Raw genomic sequence first — 26212 nt, forward strand, 5'->3', positions numbered from 1 at the left:
AGCAGGGGGAGCAGCAGGCAGAGGGAGAGGGAGAGGCAGACGCCCCACTGAGCAGGGAGCTGATGTGGGACTTGATCCCCAGACCCTGAGATCATGACCGGAGCCAAAGGCAGACACTTAACCAACTGAGCCGCCCAGGCACCCCCTCTCTTTGATTCTTTCAGGTATATATCTTGGAATGAAATTTCTGGGTTATATGGTAATTCTATGTTTAATTTTTGAGGAACAGGATTTTTTATTTCATATTTTGGGCAAATATTTATATCAGTAATGCTACTTAGATCACTAGGTGTGCTTGAGTCCTCTGATGACTCACTAGGCAAACTTAAAAAAAAAAAAAAAGGTGCTGAACTGAAGTATGTGAAATGAATGAGAGGTATAACAGAATGTGAGCAACAGTATTCACCTTAGGGCACCTGCCTGGGTCCTGGGCCTCAGAGGGCTCCATGCTTTGGAGCGCCTACATCAGAACTTTGTAAGACTCTCTGGGACCTGGGTTTGCCCAGGGTCACAGTGCCCATGGGATTGACCAGATGCGCCACTGAACTCATGCCTGTGGGGTTGTCCCGGGGCCCTGTGGCTGGACCAGGTCCAGGAGGGCAGCCGATTGTTCCTGCTGCAGGTCATGTGAGATTGGGCCACCAGAGTAATGCTGAGGCCAGCTGACTTTGGATGATTCTCATCATGTCAGACTCAGGATGGTCTGAGCTTCTGATAGTCCACCTTGGTCTTGAGCCACGGGTGTGAGCTTATGTGTCTTCTTTTCTCACCTTCCTGACTTGACTTCAATGCCACCTCTAGTCCACAGTACATGGTCATGGCAGGGGTGAGGCCAGGTGTCCTTTACCCAGGGTGTCCCCTTCCACTAGCCCTCATGGTGGTCATTCTACCTTTTTGGCAGGCTCCACATCACTGGTCAGTCTTCCAGTCGTGACGTGCTGATGTTCTCCATGAACTTTCAAGACTTTTGTTTGGTGACACCAGTGGACTTTTCCAATCCATGGCCTCTCTTGCCTCTAATCAATATGGGGATACTGTGGTCTTTCAGGTTCTTCATAAGGGATGAAGTTTCCTTACGTGAATGGGTCTACATCTCTTACAGTGACCACAGGGCCCTGCTATCCTCCTTAAACGTGGCAGGATGTGGAAGGCTGGTGTATGGTTATCATGGAAAGAATTCACATTTTAAGAATGCAGTGATTACAGGGAAGACATGGTTGGAAGATACATTTTTTTGTTTATCCTATCAAATTTTGGATGATAAATTTAACATAGCCAGAAAACAAATTACTGTCCACATTTTCCTTTATTACTCTGGGTAAATCTTGTGTTTGTCGTCTTCACCAATGAAGCACAGTAACAACCTTTGAGAGAATCATTTGAAGCCAGCTTCGCAGGCAGTGCAATGGATTGTGCAGCATTATGAGTAATGAAGTAACCAGCACAAAATAAATGGTATTTGGGAACTGCAAAGGCAAGAAGATCTATGTTGTTTCAATACAAAGAGCTTCTGAAGATCTTAAGTATTGTGAACAAGTGTGTGGCTACTTTTTCTCATCGGACATTTTATACTCATGACACATTTGACAGTTAAAAAAAAGAAGAAAGGATGGACCCGAACAGGAAGAAATGGTGCCCGGATGCTCTGAAAAATCTTTACTGATTAAACAATAATTCTAAGTATCTCTCTCTATCCATTCTTTGTGATTAATAATCACTATGCTTCATATGGACCCATGAATTTTGCAACACATTTTAAAATCAAATAATGTCCAGGGCCCCGCATACCCTAGGGGTGGGTCTACTGAACAGTACTGTGGGCTTGTATAACAAATGGATGCTTTCTATAACTCAAGACTACAGTTTCTCTAATGATGGAGAGGGCAGTCCTTTTCAAACAGAGATCGCTCTTCGTATCAGATTGTAAAAAGAATACCTCACTCCAGTCAAATTATAAGTAATGTCAGCAGAGTGTAGCTTATGAAGAATTCCGTATTTCAGAATTCAGAAAACCGGTGTAGAGAGACAGTTAGTAGAGAATCATTTTGAAAGTGCCAAGACCAGACAAAACGATACTATTTATGAAGTATTACAACAGTTCTGGAAGAGATAATGAGTGTCGTTGTACAAGGAATGGACATAATGGATTTTCCCTATAATGCTATTTATTATATATTAAAATTGATGCCCAAATTATTCATTAACATGGAACTGATTAAAAAGTTACGATACATTCATTCAATGGAGAATAACTGAATTATAAGTGATGGAGATCTATATTTGATATGGGAAGTTATTCACATTTTTTAAAAGATTATTTATCTGAGAGAGAGAGAGAGAGAGAGAGAGCATGAGCAGGAGGAAGAGGAGAGGGAGAGGGACAAGCAGACTCTGTGCTGAGTGCAGAGCCCAGTGTGTGGGGGCTTAACCCTGAGGCTACGACCAAGCCCAAATCAAGAGTCAGATACCCAACTGACTGAACCACCCAGATGCCCCAGTTATTCACATTGTTTTTACAGTGAGGAAACAGACTATAAAACAGTTTGTATAATATTATCTAATTTTTTAGAGGACTAACTCTGTCTCATATCTGCATTTGTACATTTACTCAGGAAATAGTTCTGAAAGTATATGTCCCCAAATACTAACAGTATTTGATTCTGAGTGGTTGGGTTAAAGGTGTTCTTTAAAAAGATACCCCCTTCTCTTCTAACCCATAACGATATGAATACAAAACATACTGCCATGTACATCCATCTCATCAGCTCAGGATATAATAAGATCACAACGTATTTAATATCCGAATGATCATGGCTTTGTGTCCCACCCTAACATAGAAATGTTCATTTTTAAAAAAGACTTATTTATGAGAGAGAGCGAGCGAGCGAGCAGGGGAGGGGCAGAGGGAAAGAATCTCCAGTAGATTCCATGCTGAGCACAGAGCCTGACGTGAGGCTCGATCTCATAACCCTGAGATCATGACCTGAGCTGAAATCAAGAGTCAGAGGCCTTGGGGCACCTGGGTGGCACAGCAGTTAAGCGTCTGCCTTCAGCTCAGGGCGTGATCCCAGCGTTCTGATCGAGCCCCACATCTGGCTCCTCTGCTAGGAGCCTGCTTCTTCCTCTCCCACTCCCCCTGCTTGTGTTCCCTCTCTCGCTGGCTGTCTCTATCGCTATCGAATAAATAAATAAAATCTTTAAAAAAAAAAAAAAGAGTCAGAGGCTTAGCCTCCTGTGCCACCCAGGTGCCCCAGAAACATTCATTTTTATTCAGAGGCTCTCTTCTCTGATATTTCCAGGGACCCCTGGGTTTACTTATTAAGTCCAAAGGGGTCAGGGATGGACGCCATCAGTAAAAGTTCAGGCTGCCAAAGAGTCCAGTATTTTTGCTGCTAGTTTTGCTTCTTCTGGGAAGTAGTGTTACCTCCAGGATCAGATAATCCAGGGTGTGAACAAGACTCGGTCCTTGGCAGAAATCATCATAGTGGTTGAGGACCTATCTACCGTAACTCTGGTCATACAGTCATTCTTCAGGATGCTAGATCAAAAAGCATTCTAGCATCTGCTTCTCATGTCCAGGATTGTCCTTTTCCTCCCAATTTGCTCCAAATGTAAACACAGCTATCTTTCTTAACTGCTTCAAATCATGGTCCAGTGTAGATTTTCTGGGTCGAGCCTGGGCATCACAATAGTCCACAGCACAGTTTCCAAAATGTGGGTCACCCTGCCTTAAATCACCCAACATGATTGTATATATGTCTCCTGCAGGGGAGGGAAGGAGCATGGAGAACCCTGTATATAATAGTCATCATCTCTCCTGGGACATCTTTTCCTTAAACCAACATCTACTTTACATGATTCAACTCAATAGTTGACAGCTCACTCAGTACTTTTTTGCATTCATATGTAATGTGGCCTCCCATTTTCCTCTAAAAGCAATGACTGGATAACTACCTTACATTGATGTAAATAAAGGATACATTCCAGTAGGTCTTCCAAAATAGCTTCAAAGGTCTTCCAGAATGTTCAGAAATTCCCTAAAGGATGACTCTCTTTTTAAAAGAATAATTAAAAAAAATTAACAAAATACAACCCCCACTCCTACCCCATTTCTGCAATCTTAGGCAAGGGCCAACACCCTGGCAAGCCTTGTTTGGTCACCTGTCTTCTGTACATGGTGGTTACCTGTGCGAATGCCATTGTCCCAGACCACATGGTCTGTCCAGATACGGCTTCTCTGGGGCTTTCAGGTTGTGTTTGTTTCCTGGTGAGCTTTGGCAAGTCTGGGAACCCCCAGACTAGGAGATTAGGCTTTATCATGTCCCATGACGTTCTTTCTTGGCATTCGTCCCCTTCTGGACATTTCCAGGGAACAGTCTACAAGTCATCTGCTTCCTGTATTTGCGGATCTCTTTCTCCTCAACTTTCAACTTTCGAATTCTTTTCTCCTATATGGTCTTGGTTCTTTTGGAAATAAAAGCTAGGGAAGAAATTGCACGTGGGTGACTTTTGATTTCTAGTCTGCCCCAGGCTTCCTCTAAAGAGTGGATGCATTGACTTCTACCTTCTTAAATGGGAAAGAGGAAAATATAAGAAAATCATTAGTATGTCAAGACCTTATTCTGCCAAATTGTGAGCAGTCAAATCTACAAGTGTGTTTGGGAGACATATGCATTCAGAGAAGAAGAGACCTTAGAGATCACTGGATCCAGGTTTTTTATTTTTTATGGGACAAATCCAAGGGCCCAAGACGCTGATGACCCAATGAAGGTCACGTGGACAACGCTTTCTATGCATTTGGTTACTGTTTCTGCTGACTCCAAACAAATGCTGAATTAGTCTCTTCCAGGCTTTTGGGCTAAACTCTAGGGACAACTCAAAATTGCTTGGTTTTGCCTTTTTGTGTTGTTAGGTCATGTTTGGAACCAAGGGTTTGCTCTGTACAGTGCCTAGAACACTGTGGACTTCCAATGGCTCTCAAATGTCAGCAGCACGTTTTTCTAATGCTGGGTGAATAAGAAAGGTGGATGCGCACAGAGCTGGTTTTGGCAGCATGCTTGTCTGACCCTGTAAGCACGCAGCTTATTTGCTGTTGAAAACAAAGGATGGCTTCATTATTAACTTTTCTCATGGGGCGGATGGAAGGCAGCATCGGGTGATTATGGAAATCACCCTAACCTTCTCTGGTCCTAAAAACTCTCATCTATTAACTGAGTTTAATACACCTTTGCATCCCCACCTCCTAGAGTTATGGAAATCACAGGCATACTTTGTTTTATTATGCTTCTCTTTATTGCACTGCACAGATACTGCGTGTGTTACAGATTGAAGGTTTGTGGAAAGAGCAAGCAAACCAGACTTGGAAGTGGGGCCTGAAGGTGTGACTGGATGGCCACAATCTCATGATAAAACTTTAATGGATGAGGAGTGGCTTCCTATGGATGAGCGAAGAAAGTGGTTTCTTTTTTTAAAAAAATTTTTTCCCTTTTTGTTTACAATTTCTTTTTTTTTTTTTTTTAAAGAGTTCATGTATTTATTTGACAGAGATTGGGGGGGGGCAGAGAGCATGCACAAGCAGGGGGAGCAGCAGGCAGAGGGAGAAGCAGGCTCCCTGTTGAGCAAGGAGCCCGATGCGGGACTCGATCCCAGGGTCCCGAGATCATGACCTGAGCCGAAGGCAGATGCTTAACTGACTGAGCCACCCAGATGCCCGGAAAGTGGTTTCTTGGGATGGAATCTCCTCCTGGTGAAGATGCACAAGCAGGGGGAGGGGCAGAGGGAGAGGGAGAAGCAGGCTCCCCACTGAGCAGGGAGCCCGATGTGGGGCTCGATTCCAGAACCCTGGGATCATGACCTGAGCTGAAGGCAGATGCTTAACTGACTGAACCACTGAGGCGCCGCTCTAATACGTTATTATTAACTATAGTCCCCATGCCGTACATTAGATCTCTAGAACTTACTCATCTTATAACTGCAAGTTTGTACTCTTTGACAAACATCTCTCCATTTCTCCCTCCCCCACTCCATCCCCTGGTAATCACCCTTCTTTCTTTTCTTTTTCTTTTTTTAATTTTTAAAATTGGAGTACAGCTGACACACAATGTTACATTAGTTTCAGGTGTACAACACAGTGATCCTACAAGTTCACAGGTTATGCTGTGCTCACCGCAAGTGTGTCTACCAACTGCCACCATACAACACTGTTGCTCATTGTTCCCTTATATTAAGACATTTTCCAGGCACGTGGGTGGCTCAGTCAGTTGAGCAAGTGACTCTTGATTTCAGCTCAGGTCATGGTCTCAGGGTCATGGGGTCCAGCCCTGCATCGGGCTCATGCTGCTGAGCATGGAGCCTGCTTAAGAGTCTCTCTCTCCCTCTCTCTCAGCCCCTCCCCCTGCTCACACTATCAATCTAAAAAAAAAAAAAAAAAAGGGAGAGAGAAAGAAATTTCCACAGCCACCTGCCTATCAGTCAGCAGCCATCAACCTCGAGGCGAGACCCTCTACCAGCAAAAAGATGGCAATTCGCTGAAAGCTCAGGTGATGGTTAGCATATTTTAACAATCAACTTTTTTATGTATTCTATTTTTCATTTTTTTTTAGCAATTAAGGAATGTACATTGTGTTTTTTTAGACTTAATGCTGTTGCACACTTAATAGACTGCAGTGTAGTGTAAACATAAATTTTACAATGTACTGGGAAACCAAAAAATTTCACTTGACTCACTTTATTGTGATTTTTGCTTTATTGTGGTGGTCTGGGACTGAACGTGTGACGTCTACAAAGTATGCCTGTATGTGAAAGAGTGCCATTAATTAACCGATGTTTCCAACAACATCTGTTGTGTTCTGAAGCTGCCGGGCATAGCTGGCCCGGGGTGAGCCGAATTGTCTCTTCTCTTGCCCTTGTAAAAGCCAGCAATCACACAAACGAATCTATAATTACTAATTGTGCTAAGTGTTCTGGTAGAAAAATGCTATGGAAAAGTAGAATGGTGGCAAGCCTTTTGGAGAAAGTGACATTTATCTTTATTTTTAAAATTATTTATTTGACAGAAAGAGAGAGGAGGGGTAGAGGCAGAGAAATCCTCAGACTCCTCACTGAGCACAGAGCCGGACTCGGGACCTGCTCCCAGGACCCTGAGATCATGACCTGAGCCAAAATCAAGAGTCAGATGCTCAACCAACTGAGCCACCCAGACCCCCAGAGAAGCTGACGTTTGAACTGACGTCTGAAAGGTGAGTAGGAAGTCATCAGGCAGAGGATGGTGGGAAGAGCATTCTAGGTAAAGGGAATGGCAGGTGCAAAGGCCCAGAGGTGAGCAGTAGAGAAGCTAGTGAGACTAGGGAAGCATGGGGAGACAGAGGTGGAGCTGTCGGCAGGTGCCAGATTTTGCTGTCCTCGTGTGTAAGACTGCTTTGTAAAGCTGTAAGGAATTAGCTGTTAAGTGAGGGTCAGTGAGGCTCCAGGTGAAGCTTAAGAAATCACGGGGTACATGCCGAACAGCGTTTTGGGGCAGTTATTGCTAATGCTCTGAGTCTTTGGTTCCTGTACATTATCAAATAGTGGTTATCGAGTAGTGGTTGTGCATGTGGGAGCCAGAGCCAAAGGCCTGGGCTTGAATCGTGGCTCTGATGGGATCAGAGCTTTGCTGTGTGTTCTCAGGCAGCTAAGTGGGCATCTCAGTGCATCTTTTCCCTCATCTGTAAAATGGGTAAATAGTAGCACACACTCAGAGGGCTGTTGGGAGTTCAATGAGTCGATCTATGACCGTTATTTTAAGAAGTGCCTGAGATATAGGACGCAGTCAGCCATGATTAACGATTACTATCAGGACTTCTATTTTTGGACCATGTGGAGGTTGACGGCAGTCTGATTTCAGAGGAGTGGCGCACATATTTTTATTCACTTGAAAGTACATCTTCCGTAGTGTCTTTGTGGTGCAGAGAGGAGCACTGAGTCTGGGGTGAGAAGTCCTGGCTTGTGTAGGATGAGCGTCCGAATCCCAGTTTCTTCATCTATCACTGGGGAGAAAGCTCCCTGCCGCCACCGTTGTCTTCCTTCTTATCCTCTGCGTCACTGTCCAGTAACCTGCATCCTATCAGGTAGAAATGGGTCTCTCTTGTAACACGGAGAAGATTCCTTCCCTGTCAGTCTGGGGGCTTATAGGACTGCTGCTGAATTCATTCAACAGCTGAATGTGTTTGCGCTCCCTGGTCTTGGAAGGACTGGAACAAAGAGACAGCAGCAGGCCGTGCCTCTCCTTGTACGCAGATAAAGACCATTCTGTTTCTCACTGGACAATACTTTGCTATCATCCTGTTGTTGCCTTTGATTCACAAAATAGTCTCACTTTTTTTTTTTGACAACCAGGACTCTTCTGTTTCTGTCTTATATTTAGATTCTACCTGGGTGCCGTGATTTCACATTCCCTGGTGATAAAATCTAACATTCATATGGAATTGGCAATGAGAATGGTGATTGTTTCCTCGTTAATTGCACCAGTGCCTTCTCCTAAGTCCTGTGTTGATGGGTAGCGTCTCCATGCGCCCTGCTTCCTTTGTATGGGTTAGATGACAGCAACGTGGTGTCTGGGTTATCTCCCGGGCCCCATCTGTAGGGGAAATTCTATCACAGCAGGGAGGCATTTTAATCTTTAAAAATGAATGTTTATGTGTTGTAGAGATGAGGGAGTCCAAGGGGAAAAGGGGAGAGAAATAACGCTTTACAAAATGCTCTCTCCCTATATTGCTTCATTCGGTGCTCGCCCTTCTGAGAACTAGCAGGTCTGATCCCTACTTTAGAGAGGGGAAGAGAAGGAGCTTCATGAGCCGAGATTCGTTTATCCAGAGTCACACAGCCAGCACTCGGGCAAGCTGGGCTTGAACCCTGGTCTCTGACAACCTCAGTAATGCCTGTGCCAGGACACTGGGTTATCAAGAAGGGGCTGGATTCTTGGGTTGCGATGACCCTCTCTCTCTGGCTTTCGTTTTAACGCTGTTGCCTGTGTACTGAAATTAGAAATAAGCAATGTGGGCAGAGCGTTTCAAGTCCAGAGGACCCTTGCTCGAGTGACTCACGGCTAGTGATGTACGTCTAGATGAACAGGGAACGTGTGCCTGATGCACTGGGCTGCAGGGAAACAACTGAAGCTACAATTCAGTAAAGTACAGCTCTTTCTATGTGTGTGACAGATGAACCATCTCAGTCCACATGCTGACCGTGACTCTTGGTTACACTGGCTAGCGACAGGTGTCCTACTCAGAGCACGGTTACATTCCACCTTCGGTCTAAGTGGAGAGTAGGGAAGAATTGAGAAGGCTCCTACCCTCCTTCCTTGGGGCCAATGCTCAGGATTGTTCATCCTTGAGGCAGCTGACCATCCTTCAACGGCAGGGAGGGCTGTAGATACAGAGCCCTGGGGGCAACACAGGTGGTAAGAGGGGGTTTGCAGGAAAGCCTTTTCAGATGCACAGAGGATTGTGCCTTAAGCCGGAGTAAATCTTGGATACCATTTCACACGTGGGAAAACTGAGACCCGGCACAGCAAAGTGGTAAGTCCAAGGTCACATGCAAATTCGTGGCCAAGCAGAGCTCAGAATCTAGTTATTTTCCCTTCTTTGTTGCTCCTTCCTCTGTAGTGGACTTTTAAGCACTGGTTTCAACTTAGATTTGCACAGTGGAGACATGCCGGGCCTTGGACAATGGTCATGCGCGGTCCCCCGCCCAGTGGTTCAGATGTAGTCCGTGTGAAGTGCGGCCCGGGGCATCAGGAGTTTTAAAAGCTGCCCAGGTGATTCTCATATGCAGCAACATTGGACAACCTTGGGCTGCTGCTTCCCCACCCCGGCACACATTACAGGCACCACGGGAGTTTGCAAAAAAGGACGTATGCCCGAAGCCCTACCCCAACACAATCAACTCAGAGTCTCTGGAAATGATATTAAAGCAGAATCAAGGAGGGAGTATCTTTTGATGGGATCGGTCTTCTTTCACTGTGTCTTTTGGTCGGGAAAGTCTTGGCTTCCAATCCTGTGTGTGCTCTGTTGCATTAACGCTGACAAGGTTGAATATCGTGGGTTCTTAACAAGGAGCAAGACTTGTTGATTTCAGAAACCAACATCAGCATCTGAGAGGGTCCTCGGGCTTGCATTCTCTACCCTCCTTTCTTATTAGCTTCTAACAGCCCCCCAAAGTAATAACATCACTGACATGAAAGCCAGGAAGAGAGCATTTGCAGCTGAAGTCAAGAAGTCTTGCTCCATGTGTGAAGATCCCATGGGATCACTGCTCATGGCGGTCCAATTAGAAAAACCTGGAAAGCTTTTGAACAACAGCAACAACACGTTGGCACCATCCTTCAAATGTTCTCATTTAATTTGTCAGAGGTGGGGCTGGGGCATTGATAGTTTTTAAAAGGTCCCAGGTGCAGTCAGGAGTTGGAAGAACATCGAGGACTACCGAGTGCCAGGCAGCTCGTTTGCACGCGCAGGGCTTGAGCGGTTTTGCTCTCCTGCACTCGCCCAGCGTGGAGAGACGCCTTTGCTGCACCCCAGCTTGCGACTGGAGCGAAGTTATGCAGCGTTTCATCAGCAGGTGGCCACGTCGTCCTTCTGCTCATTGCTCTTGGGCTCCTTCAGTTAAGCCTGGAAATAAAGTTCTCTGTGGTCCCTGCTCCCACGTCAGGAATTCAAAGTCAGGTAAGACAGCAAGTCCTGGGCGGAGGGGTGGGTGTTTGTGCAGGACTTGGAGGATGACGTGGGAGTTCACCATTGTCTACACGGGCCTCCTGGGTCTTTGACCGGCAGGCGCTTTGGGTTTCCACAAAAATCATCATGCTGCAGTTGTGGAAGAAACCAAAACCCACTTAGTTGAGGGAATAAGAAGTCGTAGTGGGACAGGAAGGCTCTTTGGAGATTAGAGGCTCTATGCTTTGATTTTGACTCTCTGGTAGGAATCTGACCGTGTCCTTGCAGCCTCCTGAGCTCAGCCTCCTCCAAGTGGCTTTTCTACCTTTTGTAAAGGGGACAGAAAAGGCCCAGGTCAGTCCTCCTCTCCCTGGATCTGGAAAAAAAGAAAAAACGGAAATGTGATCTTGTGGTGCTTAGGATTCCCAATTAGAAGGTATTTTGGAAAAAATACGAAGCCAAACAGAGAGGGGAAGAATCCCATAGAAGCTTCCTCTGCCTTTCTGTTTAGTATACAAATGGGGGTTAGGGGCCAGCCATCCCCTCTGTACCTCGTGCTTCCTCAGTGTGAACCCCTGCTCTTCCCTGCAGCTGGGTTAAGCATTGTTTTTCTCTTTCCGAAGTGCTTTGTTGCCTCTTCAAGGCAATGTCATATTTATAGCACTTTTTTCTCCCCGCTCAGATGGTTAAATTCTCTCTGGCAGTTCCGAACCTTGGTCACTTTTTTTTTTGGTACCTCACACACCACGTCTACACAGCTGATGCTCACAGAGGGTTGGTTGGTTTGCGTTTTTATTAAGGTAGTAATTGAAAAACACCTTCTGTTTCTCTCCTGTCTTCCCGATTTGGTTGTTGAAAGCATTTGCTCCCTGGGTTCTTACAGTTTAAGTGAGACCTTTGTGATGGGCTGTGACAGGAGAGGGCGCTTTCTCTGAAGTTGAAGTCCAAGCGGTCAGCAGAGCTGGGGAGCCGGGCTCCATCCCTTTCCTGACCTCAGTGACCCCCGAGCGATCTAAAAATCCGGGCTCTGCGGGGGGTGGGGTGGGGGAACGGATGGAAGCAAGGCAGAGAAATAAAGCCTCTTACCGCTTCATGAACAGAGCCCGAGAGGGGCCCTCACCTCCCTCGCGCCCTGCGCTTGGTACAGGTGCAGTAAACACTTGCTGGACGAACTTGTCAGATAAGACTCAAGAAGGCTGCGGTTCACAAAGACTTCGAGTAACTTCTCACATGTGGCTTGGCTCCATTTCTGTTGCTTTCCTAGCATGACGGAGACATTATTAAGTCGAGGTGACTCATTAGTCGTTGCCGGAACAGTTTTACTGGGATGACTGTTACCATGCATTTAACTTCTCAGATCCCCATAGCATTTTATTGCTGATGATTGTTCCGTTAATCCATTCAATGGGATGAAGTTGTGTTCAGTCTGAGCCAGGGCCAATCTGTTCAGCTAGCTGCGTGTCCAAAGAGGCCCTGGTTACAATCCCCGCGGAGACCCTCCCAGAGTCTATCAGGACCTTTAATTACGTGGTGCTAATAGAGATCACGCAGAATTTTCTATGACATTTTCACTAGACAAGGATTACAGACATCTGTGGTTACCATTGTGTAGCAAACTTACTAGTGAGGGTATAATTAAGACAGGTTTCAAGAGACCAGAATTCAGGAAGTTATTGCGTTTTTTAAGAAGAGAAATAAAAGACGTCTGAGAGCTATCAAGGGCTTTCACGTTTATGTATATACCCCACGGAAACCGATTATTTAAAATGTTTCTTTTGTTTTGATCTCCTTGAGAGAGTTCTAGAAATGCTTCTGATCTAAGACGCTTTCCGATACCGAGAGGGCAGGCCAATCTCTTTGAAATAAATATAGTTGTAAACCAAGGTTTTTGGTTGTTGCAGAGTGTTCTATATGCCATTCGATGACATTAGGATTTTGGATATATGTGCTGACTTAGTGTGAGGTTTTCAGATGTTTTTAGTAGCAGCAGAGACTTGTGGTGGTGGTGGGGGGACGGGGGGGGAGTGAGAGCTTATAGGGGACCCCAGTTTATGAGGTACTATTTCAGTTGATCCAGGGTTTGCTTTTCCCACACCCCATGTCTGTAGGTCCTGCTCCTCCCCCCGCCCCCCCCACCATCCATTCAGAAGCACCTTTATGGGAACTCTTGGGCTCTATACAGCTTGAAAACTATTATCCTGTTGGGTGGACTTTGGAGAAGAATTCTCTGGAATGAAAATGGACCCCTTTTCCTCTCTGAAAGCACATCTAGGTAAACGTGTGCCTCCTCTGTCTCTGAACTGTCTTTATTCAGTAGTACTGGTAATGGCTGACAGAGCCACTCCACCTTAAAACGTGCCATTTGTTAACTCTTTGGGATTGTTGCTAAGGGAGATCCTTGAGAAATGTATTTTCCAGTTCTTGTGAAAATCTCGGTGGACAACAAGCACAAAGTGTCAGTGTACTGGTATCAGAATCCGTTACTACCCTAACCCACGATAACCGTTCAGCACATACAGAGTAGAAGACGGCCAATAACCATGCTCCCGTGAAACCTCTTTGCTAGGTTGGGTTTTGTTTTGTTTTGTTTTTTGGTTTTTTTTTTTTTTTTTTTTTTTTTTAGAGGAAAGGATTAATTCCAACATCTAAGAAATATTTTACATATAGGAGTTATTCAATAAATAATTGAGGTTTAAATTGAGAATGACTTATATAATCTGATTTTAAGATTTGGAGGCTGATGTTAGAGAAAATTCTATTGTCTGTCATGACTTAGAGCAGTCACATTTTGGGAACTCGTGTAGAAGAAAGGTCACTGAATGAGAAGCCTCATGTGGGCTGCCGTCTTGCCTTGGCACAAATGAGTTGGTATGATATCAAAGCCCAGGGAGACTAAATTATTTGCCTCGGTGTCTCACCTATAAAATTAGGTAGTTCAACCTGATGATCTAAGTTCCATTTCAGGGGCGCCTGGGTGGCTTAGTCAGTTGAGTGTTGGCCTTCGGCTCAGGTCGTGATCCCAGGGTTCTGGGATCAAGTCCCGCATGGGGCTCTCTGCCCAGTGGGGAGCCCGCTCCCTCTCACTCTGCTGCTCTTCCTGCTTGTGTTCTCTCTGTCTCTCAAATAAAATAAAATAAAAATTTCCCTTTCAACTGGAGCATTCTACCAGCGTCCATGATCGTGCTGTTGTCCGTCGTGCTACTGCTTACAATACACACGGGGGCGCTCAACCCGAGAGACCAACCTGCGATTCCTGTTTCCGCCCTCTCCACTCTGATCGCTAGACTTTCTTTCCAGTCATAGCAGCCTAAATTGTACTTTGCAAACTCCTCCCTCGTGGGAAATCTTGCCTGGTTCAAAAGAGGATTTCTGTGCTCTGGTTCGTGGCCCTCAGCAGAGCAGACCATTTATCCTTCTGTTTTTTTATACGTGGTGATTAGCAATCGTGTTCCTGTTAAATAGCCCGTGGTTAGATGCGGCACGCCAGACAGCACGTCGACTCCTGCTTGTCCTGAATCTGTATTTTAATGGCATCATTTATATCTTTAAACATATACGTTATGAGAATACATAAAATGAAACCCATTTGGCACCTTTTGACACCATAATTATCTTTTTTTAAAACAAGGCTTTTCCCACAGCCCCTTATGGTAGATTCTAATCACTTGTTTACCTTTACACCTTCCTGACTCAGCCTCCTGGAGTATGTCTGCATTTCTCCCCAATACCCCATCTTTGTACTCTTGTTTCTTTCTGCTCGAATGTCACTTGGCTGTACCAAGACTCTCTTTTATTTATTTTTTATTTTTTTATTTTTTATTTTTTTAAAGATTTTATTTATTTATGCGACAGAGACAGAGATAGAGACAGCCAGCGAGAGAGGGAACACAAGCAGGGGGAGTGGGAGAGGAAGAAGCAGGCTCATAGCGGAGGAGCCTGATGTGGGGCTCGATCCTATGATGCCAGGATCACGCCCTGAGCCGAAGGCAGATGCTTAACCGCCGTGCCACCCAGGCGCCCCAAGACTCTCTTTTAAAAAGACCCCAGGTACCATGGCAGGCACTCAGGTGAGAGATTTTTGTGCATGGCATGAATCTAATTACAAAAATCATCTTTGGGGGTTGTAGCCTATCTTTAGTAGCAATAAAAAAGTCGTGAGCAATGTTTGTTAAAATACATATTTGGGGCCTGTTTTCTGGGGGTTCTGATTCAGTAGATCTGTGGGGTGTCCTGGGAATCTGCATTTCTGTCCACAGTTTCTGGTGCTTATCATGCAAGAGGACACTCCACTACCAGGTGTCATTTAATGGCTCGTTGGGTGGGACGCGGGGCTCTGGGACCGCATGACCCCATATGAAGTTTGTTCTTCCTGTCCCGGGGCATGGAGTGCACTCCTGGCTCCCTTAGGCCAGTTATTTTTGTAGCCTTAATGGAGGAGACATGGCACCTGGAAGCATCTCTCTTTTTCCCGGGTTGACTTCTATATATGCTCCTATTTGAGAACCCCTTCTTGAAGCTCACAATGAGATTTAAACCTTTATATAAAATCTCCTACCCAAATGACTGTAAGGAATATATGGATTTTAATGTTTGGATTTAGAAAAGCAACACCCTAAGCAGAACAATACTATCAAGAATAAATAGATACTGGGAGGAAAGTAGATACATATACTATTCAATAAATAACATAGCCCAGATTCAATTAGTGCTTCTAAGGGCTTCATGCATTGAAGGGTCCCTTCATTCTCTGAAGATTAATACCTAACCTCTTTTCTGGGGCAAGTGCTCCAAAGCATTCTCATTAGATTTCTCTACCAGAATGACTCTCCTTACTTGTAATGAAACCCAAGTGAACATTCTAGAAGGTAATTTATTCAGCTATAGTTCCAAGCCATTTACATCCAAGCCCCCTGAAAATGGGAGAAAAAAATGCAGATTTCTAGGTTCCACTTCCAATACAGTGAACTACAGGGAGTAAAGTTTGGGAATCACACTTGCATTTTTATAAATCTCTTGAACTGATTTTTGTACATACTGAAGGCCGAGGATCATAGCTTAAAGATGCTTTTATAATAATGGAGAACACTGCACTTCTTCTCCAGACCACACCAACGCAATACCTCCGAAAAGAGGTGAAAAAAAAAATGCTCAAGATCTTAGAAATTCCAGGAAGCTGAGGTTTAGAAGGACATGGGCTTTCAGCCGCACACCAGCCCTAACTGGCTGCATGAAGCTAGGCAAGTGTCTGAAACTCTTTCAAGCTGTCAGGGAGTCCTCACACTGAGGGCCAGTCTGTCCTGACCAATGCTGCCCCTGTTTTCTGTTTAGAAACAGGACAGCTCTGTGTGGGGAACTGCTCTTAGCTAATTTGACCATTCAGCAATATTCTGGTCCATTTTGCTAAAATTCCACAAAAATCCTTATATTCCCCCTATAATATTTCTACTAGGTGATATTTCATATTGAAAATAGCCTTAAACCAAATTCTGCTAAATGTTCTCATTTTTGTTAGCAAGGAGACACCGAAATAGCCTTGCTACCTGTTCTTGTAAGAACAGAAGGGCCCTTATGTCTCTGATTTTTGGCATTTCTAGAAGCATCTTAAACGACAGGCTCTCTGTGAGGCTGATAGGGCATCACTGTGGTGGCTACCTGCTCACTCCCCATGTGGGTCAGATGATAGTCCTCCGTGAAGTGGGAATGACAGAGGACAAACAGAGCCCTCGATTGTCCTAAGGATTAGGATACTGGGGCTGCTGATGTTATTTTCCTGGTTCAGGAAAGAGTGGTGAGGCCCTAACCCTCTGTCTAGCCCATGCTGTGTCCTAAATTCCCTTCACTTACATTTATTTTATCAGAGAAAAATGACGTCTAACAATCCTTACACTCATAACCTGTCTGGTGTTGATTTTGAAAATCATATTTGAAGTTCTTCCTAAAATCCTCTGGAAGTTGGTATTCCTGATAAGTGTTATTCAAATACTAAACAGATGCCTCTAGACATCATACAGTCTATTTAAAGTAAATGACCACACAGCCAGTATTAGCACATGACTGTTGTTTCCTTTTTATGGACTGGATGTTGATTTCAAAGTTTAGAAGCACTTTAGCAATCCGTGTAAAGTTCTGAATTAAAGATGGAGTCTTTCTAGAGATTCCAACTGAGTTTTGAGTTTTATGGGTTTGACATGTCTTCGGGATCTGGAAGAGTGATACTGGAGAAACCACAGTTCCATTACTGCTTCCTCCTGCAAGGGGGCAGCATTGCCCCCCCTTGAGAATTGTTAAAAAATGAATCTCAGGGTCTCTCCCAATCCATTTGTGCTGCTAAAAAGGAGATACTGACCACATTAAGCTGAGCACCTAAATGGGTAGGTGTCAAGGTGGGCTTGAAGCTGTTGAACAGTAGGGCCCCGAGAGCAGATCTGTCCTATGAGTGAAAGACCTGGGAGTTTGGAGTAGGGGGCGCCTGAGGGGGTGAGTTGGAAGAGGTGGGGGAGGGTTGAGAGAAGGCGCCATCAGGTATAAGACAGGTTAACTGGGGTGGCAAAAAGTGAGAAATCTCTGGAGTCGGGATAACAGAATTTGAAGAACGGGGAAGTATAATATGGGATTTTAGTTGGTTGTGTGATATAGAATGAAATCCTTTCCTGCGGAAGGTCTTAATGTGTTTTGCTGCTTTGCGGTTGGGGAAATAAAAATTCAGCAGAGGCATGAAATTAACATCAGAGGGGACTCTGGGAGTATGAATCTCCTGGACTTTTATACAAATATGAGTAAAGATAGTGGACCTTCCACAGTGGGGGGACTGGTGGATTGAGAAAATCTTGTTTACCTTTTAAGTCCCAGAGTGACCTTATTCTCACGTTAAGACTAGTGATTTAATCATCAAAGAGTTCAATAGGATCTATTATTTGTGTAGCCAGGTCCTGGTATTATCCAAAGGAAAGATAAAACCGTTCCTGCTCTCCAAGAACTGACTTTCTCTACATGGAATTAAAATCTTTCTATGTAATTGTTTGACATGTTAATGACCATTGTCTTTGAAACAACTGCTCCGTCCAATTCAGAACATTTGGGGAAGGGATGGGCCTAGAGTCATGGTTGTCAACCTCAGCGGCAGGTGGGAACCACTCAGGGAGTCATTTAAAGCTTTTAAGACCTCTATCTTCCTGACCCAATATTATTGGTGTCCTCCATATTTCTCTCATGTTCCAGATGGAAATCAGAGAAACCTAAATTTCCCCTTACCACTCCTGTTCTTCAGGAAGGCACAGCTTCTAAAATGTCACGTTCTCTCTCTCCGCTTCCACATTTGTGTAACAAGGCAGTGAGAGTTCTGTCTAGAAATCCCAAGACCACAAGGAGTTAACCTTACTCTACGATCTCTAGGGCTCAAGTGGCTCGCATACTTCCTATAGCCAGCGTATCTGATGCAACAGCATTCCAGCTCAATAGAATTATGTTGTCAGTCTCTTAAAATGCATTGCATGGGATTTGACTTATATGGCTCTGCTCTAACAATGAAGTCAGCAGTCTTTTTTTTCTTGGAGAAAACAATAAAGGAATATATGTAACAGAGAGACATTGCCTAAGCCAAGCCAAGCCCAGTCACTGTTGCTATCAGCTCTCCAGCAAAGATATGAATGATCCTTGAGGCTATATAATTTTATATAATAAGCAGACAAGCATTCCTCCATCCTTTCTTTGTCCATGCCCAGAGTCCATCAGTAACCCTATTGAAAAATGATCCTTGTTCTTTTATTCTTTTGCTTGCAGGGCTGTTTTTGGCTCCTCTAATCAAATGAGTCATTCCTGGAATGTTCTGTTTGTTTTATGGTTGTGGCACTCTGGGAAAGCAGGGCAGCTCACCTGCCCCACTCTATGCCTGATTTTAGCTGGGAAGGTTCCCAACAGCTGTGTCTGTAATAAAAGGCTCGACAAAAGCAAAATAAATCATCATCTACCTCCATTTCTCCTGCCCATTAAAGGCTGATCACCTACAGTCATGACCCGGGCCCAGAATCGGACTGCAGCAGCCGATCTGATGGCGCAAAGGGAGATCAATACCTGCCACCGTAAAAAGTCAATGGAACATAAAGTAGGAAGAGAATATTGTCTCACTCTGGCCCCAAGCAGTGGCCGGTTGGGTGCAAGCCATACTGTTGGTCAATGAAAAGAGAAAGCAACCTTACTTAGCAGCAAGGTAGACTAAACTCAGCTTGTATTATGTGCTATTCCTAGTTCTTTTTATTGATCTCCAAATAATGAATTGAAGGGTGATTATCCTCGCTAAGGTTTTTCAAGAGCTTGCTACTAAAACGTTATCAGGGGCGCCTGGGTGGCACAGCGGTTAAACGTCTGCCTTCGGCTCAGGGCGTGATCCCGGCGTTATGGGATCGAGCCCCGCATCAGGCTCCTCCGCGATGAGCCTGCTTCTTCCTCTCCCACTCCCCCTGCTTGTGTTCCCTCTCTCGCTGGCTGTCTCTATCTCTGTCGAATAAATAAATAACGTTTTTGTTTTTTTCTTAAAGATTTTATCATAAGTTTCTGACTGTGGCCAAAGAAGTATGTGAAATTAATCCAGGACTCGGGTTTGCTGGGTATAAGCATTCTGAGCATGTAAGATGGTTTTGGCCCCCAAATGAGGTCTTACCTAACACTTACAAGAATGTTTTAAAAATTGCAATTAAGTTGGTTGCTGATGAGCAAAGGCACCTGCTCTCTGTCCCTTCTTTGGCAAATTTACCTTTTCCTGATAGAAGGCCTGAGATTTTTACATGTCCAAAACCCAAATAAATATATATTTTTTCTCATTTAAAAACTAATGCAGGTTTTTGGGAAAATAATTCAAGAAACCCATGAGAGTAAAGGAAGAAAATACACCCCACCCATGACACTATCAATAATTACTGATGGCATGTGACCACATCCATTTCCAGCCTCTGTGTGTGTGTGTGTGTGTGTGTGTGTGTGTGTGCGCGCTCTCACACACATTTTTCAAAAGTGGGAGCACAGTAGAGGTAGTATGTGATCTTTATGGGAACTAAATAAATAACATCCCTCTTTCCCACTGTTTTTGAATTGAGAATTAGCAACAAGGTTTAATGCAAATGGAGGTCAAAATATCACATTAATTACTGATACGATCTAAAGATTGGACAGTGTTTTTATAGCTGCAGTCAGGAGAACTTCCTTATACTGAGACTTCTTATTAGATGGACTTCATATAATTAATTAGGTCACTGACTATAACATGCCCACTTTCCCGTAGTCCTTTAGTGCATGCCCCCTTGATGGAATGGAATGCAAAATTTAAAGTGGGTCTAAGCGGAAAAAGTGACAGGACAGTTATATTAAAGAAACAGAGGCGTCTACAGAATCCCAGAACCCCAACAATTTAGCTTGCCAGGCACTGGAACTAAGGCAATTTCAGGGATTGGTCACTCTCTGGGATCTTATAATAATCTATGAGGGGAAAGTTTACTTCTGCCATCCCAGCATGTCTTTTCTCCTGATTTTTTGATGGTTTGGTCACTATTTTTAGTTTTATTATTAGTTACCTTTGTAATTTCCACCATTAGAACTAAACCACCATCTCTGGCTTGATCAACTTTGTACTCTAACTCCAAGCTCCCATCATCATCATCATCCTCCCGCTCCTCCCCCTCCTCCCCCTCCCTCCCCCCTTCTTCTTTTTCTTTCTTTTTTAAAAGGTGAGCCTTTTCTTGAACTCCCCTCAACTCTGCAACTCTGGTCAGCTGTGCCACAGTTTAACCACCATAAGAGAACTTTTGTATATTTTTTTGTAACCGTGGTTAAAGTCTTCTATACTCTATCAATAGGTTTATTCTAAAAATTAACATACAAAAATGTTTGCATTTCTGTGGTTTGTAAAATCGTTAATTTGAACAAAACTCTGATTGCCGTTCCTTTTCTATATTTCAATATATATAAATCCCGTTCCACTCAAGGTGAAGTTTCTCCTTTTATACGCTCCACCAATGAATCAAAATCCTGCCTCATTTTAGTTCTTCATCTCCCGTCCAGGACATCCTCCTATGGAAGTAGTTTTTCTTGGAACTGTTTTTTAAAGACTTACTGAGATATAACTTATATACCATAAAGTTCACCCATTATAAGTGTACATTCAGTGATTTTTCAGCAAATTTACCACCAGCTGAGGGACATTTGAATGGTTTCCAGGTTTGGGCTGTTACGAGTAACATGGCTGTAACATTAGCATGCAAGTGTTTGTGTGGATATATGTTTTTATTTCTTCTGCGTAGAGACTTGAGTGGAATCACTAGGTCATATAAGTATATATTTAACTTTTGAAAGATAGAGCCACTGGTTTCCATTTTACACGCGCGCTAGCAATGCACGAGAATTGCAAGTTCTCTATGTCCTCAATACTTGGTAATGTCATTCTTTTGGATTAAAGCCGTTCTAGTGGGTGTGCAGTGTTGTCTCATTATGGTTTTAATGTGAATATTCCTAATGACTAATGATGAGCATCTTTTCATCTTCTATCTTTTCAAATATTTTGTCCATTTTTAAAAGATTTTCTTTCTTTCTTTCTTTATTGGGTGTGGACAGGGGGAGGGAAAGGGGGAGAGAGAGAGAGAGAATCTCAAGCGGACTCTCCACTTAGTGCAGACCCCAACACAGGGCTCGATCCCATGACCCTGAGTTCATGACCTGAGCCGAAATCAAGAGTTGGACACTTAACCACCTGAGCCACCCAAGTGCCCATTTTTAAATTGGGTTGTTTTCTTGTTATTGAGCTCTAAGAGTTTTTTCCTCTTCTAGATACAAGCTTCTTTATTAGGCATATGATTTAAGACATTTTCATATCTTCTGTCATATTTTTATATCTTTATATAAAACAATCTGTGGATTGTTTTTTATTAATGGTGCCTTTTGAAGAGCTAAAGTTTTAAAATTTGATGAAGTTCAATTTATCAGCTTTTTTTCTCCTAAAGATCATTATTTTGGTGTTATATTTAAGAAATCTTTGTCTGAACCAAGGTCATGAAGATTTTCTCCAACATTCATCTAATGTTTAATACTTTAACCTTTTACATTTAGGTCTATTATTCATTTTGAGTTAATTTTTTTGTGAGTATAAGGCAAAGTCTAAGTTCTTTCTCTTTCCTTTCCTTTTTTTGTTTTTGTTTTTGTTTGTGAAGGGCCCCAAGACCACCCTCAGTTTTGATGGATTCAGGACTCACAGGATGCAGAAAAACTATTATATTTGTGGTTCTAATTTATTGCAGAAAAATTAATTACAAACTAAAATCAGCAAAGGAAAAGGATGCTTGTAGCACATGTCAGGAAAACCAAATGTAATCTTTCAGTGTCATCCACTAGTTCTGCATGGATGGGGTTCAATTTGCCCAGCAGCAATGTGTGACAACACATGGGAAGTGTTGCCAACCACAGAAGCTCAGCTAAGTTCAGAGTTTTATTGGGGGTCAGCTCACATAGGCATGGAACATCTACATGGCCGACCTTAGGTTCTTAGTCTCCAGTCCTCAAGAGGTCAATGGATACAGCATAGCTCAGGCATATAAAAACTGATGTTCACCACCAATCACTATTAGTTTAAATTGTCTGGTACAACCCAAGGTTTCAGATACACAAACACACTCCTATCAGGTGTGGTATTCCAAAGACTCCCTCAGAGTTCATTTTCCAGAAGTTGGTCAAGGGCCAACCCTAAGGTCTTTGGAGTGTGCAAGGTTTGGGCAACCTAAGTTCACTGAGTCAATACTTCACTGCTCAGATACCAGTTGTCCCAGCACAGATTGTTAAAAACAGACCATGTTTTCCCAGTTGAATTATGTTGGTACCTAAGTAGAATATCAATTGACCACAAGTGTAAGGGTTTATGTTTGGTTTCTATTCTGTTCAATTGATCTATGTATGTTTATGCCAATACCATGCTGTTTTGATTTCTACAGCTATATAATAAGTTTTGAAATCAAATATTATAATTTCCCCAACATTGTTGTTCTTTTTCAAAACTGTTTTGGGCTTTTGCAATACTGTATAAATTTTGGGATCAGCTTTTCAATTTCTACAAAGAAGCCTGCTGGGATTTCAGTAGGGGTTACCTTGAATTTGTAGATCAGTTTGGGGGAGAACCGCCATCTTAGAAATAGTGAGTCTTATAATCCATGACCACGGGTTAACTTTTCATTATATATTGATATTCTTTACTTTCTCTTCATAATGTTTATAGTTGTCACTATGTAGGTGTTACACTTTATAATTATTTCTATTTTTTTGATGCTACTGTGAAAGAAATTGCATTATTATTCTCAGTTTTTGATTATTCTTCTGTGTGGGAGTAAAGTTATATGGTCTTTGTCCTCTCCCTTTCTCTTTTACTAATCTTCGTGTGTCTTTTCCATCTCGTACTAATTTGTTTATCGCTTATAATTAATCTCTTTAAAGACACTTGTCTCAGAGGTCTGTGACTTCCTGTTTTAATTTACTGATTGCTTTCTAGGCCTGATTCACAGCAATCAACCTGAGATTTATTTTTTCACTATACTCCTTATATTTTACCTCTTCCTCTCTTTTTGATATTTTTCTTATTTTACTGTGGAACATATTCAGGTAGTTCCTAAGAAAGAGTAAGTGGGCAGTAAAGGTTTGAGATGCATATCTGGGAATGATTGTATATTGCATTAGTACTTGAATTGATAGCCTGGCTGGCTGTAGAATTTTATATTTGAAATTATCTTCCCTTTGGATGTAGGAGACTTATTCCATGGTCTTAATTCATTGTTGCTCTCACAGGACTAATGTTGGTTTGATTGTTGTTCCTTTCTACAGAAGCTTTTAGGCTTTTCTCTTGGTCTTTGGAGGTCTGAAATGCCACCAGGATAAGTCTACATGGTTGATCTCTTTTCATTCCTTCCACTTAGCAATCATTGGAACCGCTCAATTTGAAGACATATTTTTCAACTTTGTGAAAATTTTCTCATTATTTCTTTGACAATTTCTTCCTCAACATTTTTCATTTCTCTGTTTCTGCTGTATCTACACGTCAGATTTTAAAATTCGTGGTCTGATCCCTTGGGTCTTTGTATTTTCTCTCTCTTCCACTCTAATTTCTTGGGTTTTGCTTGCACCGTAATCTAATGTTTCTAAGTTTTCACAACTGTGCTCTTTTCTGTAATGATAAATTTCCTAGTCTAACATTATAATAAATTTAAAACATCTTAAAGCGTTGAAAGAATAATTTAACAAACATTCAAATAACTACCTAATTTCAACAAATATCAACTTTTTGCCACCTTTGCCCCTTTCTTCATATTTACATGTATATGTCTTTGCTATGGACCATTTGAAAATAAATTGCAGTTGTAATAACCATTTACCCCTAAATGTTTTAGAAATGGCAGATATAATAACCATTTATCCCTAAATGTTCTCATAAGAATAAGGGTATTTGTTTCTATACCACGATACCATTATCACAACTAAGAATATTAATAACTATTCAATAACATCATATAATACTCAGCTCATATTCAATTTCTTTAGTTGTCTAAAGACTATTTTTCACATTTAGGAAAACGTAAAATAGGTTCATGTACTACATTTGGTTGTTACGATTGATTCTTTTTAACCTAGAATTGACCTTCCCACCCCCACAGTGCTACCAACTTTTTTTTTTGTAGGGTGTCCATATTCTATATGCATCTGATTCACCCTCACGGTATCATTTTGCATGCTGCCCCATCCTCTGTATTTCCTCTCGTTTAGATCCAGAGAATCGATTATATTCATGTTAAATATTATGCCGTGAAAATTTTGTAAGTTAGGTTGCACACTTCAAATTGTGTCACACAAGAAGCCACCTTGTGTCAGGCTGCCCTGGTAAGAGTGTTGCTACATGTGCTCACTTTATTAAGATCTGCCCTTCACATCTCACCATTGAAATGGCACATTTTCTCCTTTGTAATCAGCATGTTATCTCTGGCTGGATTAGGTGTTCCAAAGATCTTTCACCTGATGGTTTTAACACCGATTGATTATGTTTACCTGTCCATTATTACATCAGAAGTTGCAAAATGGTGATTTTCTACTTCTGTAGTTCCTTGTACATTTATTAATAGACCTTCTTTGCAGAGAAGAGATTTTAAAAAACATTTTTTTTTACTGTGTATACAATGATTTTTTAAATTAAAAATATTGTAATCAGTTATAATTACTATTGCCAAACTCTTCCAAATCTGACCACTGGGAACTGATTCAAGCTAGCTCCCTGCATCCTTTCGTCATGACTCAATTGGTCTTTGGACCCTTTCTTACATTTTGACACAACATGTCCCACATTGACTAGTACTTTCTGTGCCCCAGAGATGGAATCAAGCATTTCTCCAATGAGCCTTTCTGTGGTGTATGATACTTAGAAACCGAGAGCTGAGTACTAGGTTTGTTCATTGCTAGGTATCATTGGTGCTAGGCCCTTCCTACAAGGAGAGCTAGGAAAAATCTTTAAAAAACTCCATACTGGGACGCCTGGGTAGCGCAGTCATTAGGTGTCTGCCTTTGGCTCAGGGCGTGATCCTGGCGTTATGGGATCGAGCCCCACATCGGGCTCCTCCGCTGGACGCCTGCTTCTTCCTCTCCCACTCCCCCTGCTTGTGTTGCCTCTCTTGCTGGCTGTCTATCTCTGTCAAATAAATAAATAATCTTTATTAAAAAAAAACCCCAAAAAACAAAAACTCCATACTATTTTCAGTTCAAATTTAACCTTATAAGGTTTAAGAAAAAAAAAAAAAACACTTTTTTTTTTTATATTGGTACATTTTTTCCACTGAGAATTTACACTTTACATTTGTATTTAGCACTGAGAATCTTTGTTCTTAACATCCTTAATGTACTGGTTTGCTTTATCCTATAATACACATAAAATCATTTCTAAAGTACAATATTACCACCAACGGTAAACCTACAGAGTGCATTTTCGCATATCTTTGCAGTTCTTTTTGTCCTTGGAATGTATCACTGTAAGAATAAACAGTTTCCTATACTTAAAATAATTCTCCTCCCTGTGTGGTTTTATTGATTTTATACACTTAGGTTCATTTGTTTCTGGTGGTGGTCAGTGTTTTGGTTTGTTTTTCTCTTTTTGATTTACTTTAATTTTTCAAGTATAGAAGACATTTATAGGGTGCACTGGTTATTAAGCTATTGGTCTCTCCGCCTTCTGTACCCTGCTGTGTGATGCCAGGGCTGGGACACTGCAAACCACAGTTCTGTTTTTCCAGTTAGTTCCCTGCTCTGTTTTTTTTTTTTTTGTTGTTGTTGTTTTACAGTTTATTTATTTGAGCGAGAGTGCCTGTGTGCATGAGCAAGGGGAAGGGGCAGAGGGAGAGAGAAAAGCAGACTCCCTGCTGAGTAGGGAGCCCCCCATGGGGTTCAGTCCTAGGACCCTGAGATCATAACCTGAGCTGAAGGCAGCTGCTTCACTAACTGAGCCACCCAGGGCCTGCCCACCC

The 26212-nt window shown here is 42.6% G+C and overlaps 1 long non-coding RNA gene across 1 annotated transcript in view; it reads left to right on the forward strand.

The window, feature by feature from the left end:
• The first annotated feature begins 7129 nt into the window (after positions 1 to 7129).
• Positions 7130 to 26212, forward strand: part of LOC117796969 — a 119822-nt gene continuing 100739 nt past the window's right edge. Inside the window, exon 1 of the long non-coding RNA XR_004621768.1 lies at positions 7130 to 7238. This is a non-coding gene — a long non-coding RNA (uncharacterized LOC117796969). The remainder of the gene's footprint in view (positions 7239 to 26212) is intronic.

This window comes from Ailuropoda melanoleuca, chromosome 17 (genome assembly GCF_002007445.2).
Source record: "Ailuropoda melanoleuca isolate Jingjing chromosome 17, ASM200744v2, whole genome shotgun sequence".
NCBI lineage: Eukaryota > Metazoa > Chordata > Mammalia > Carnivora > Ursidae > Ailuropoda > Ailuropoda melanoleuca.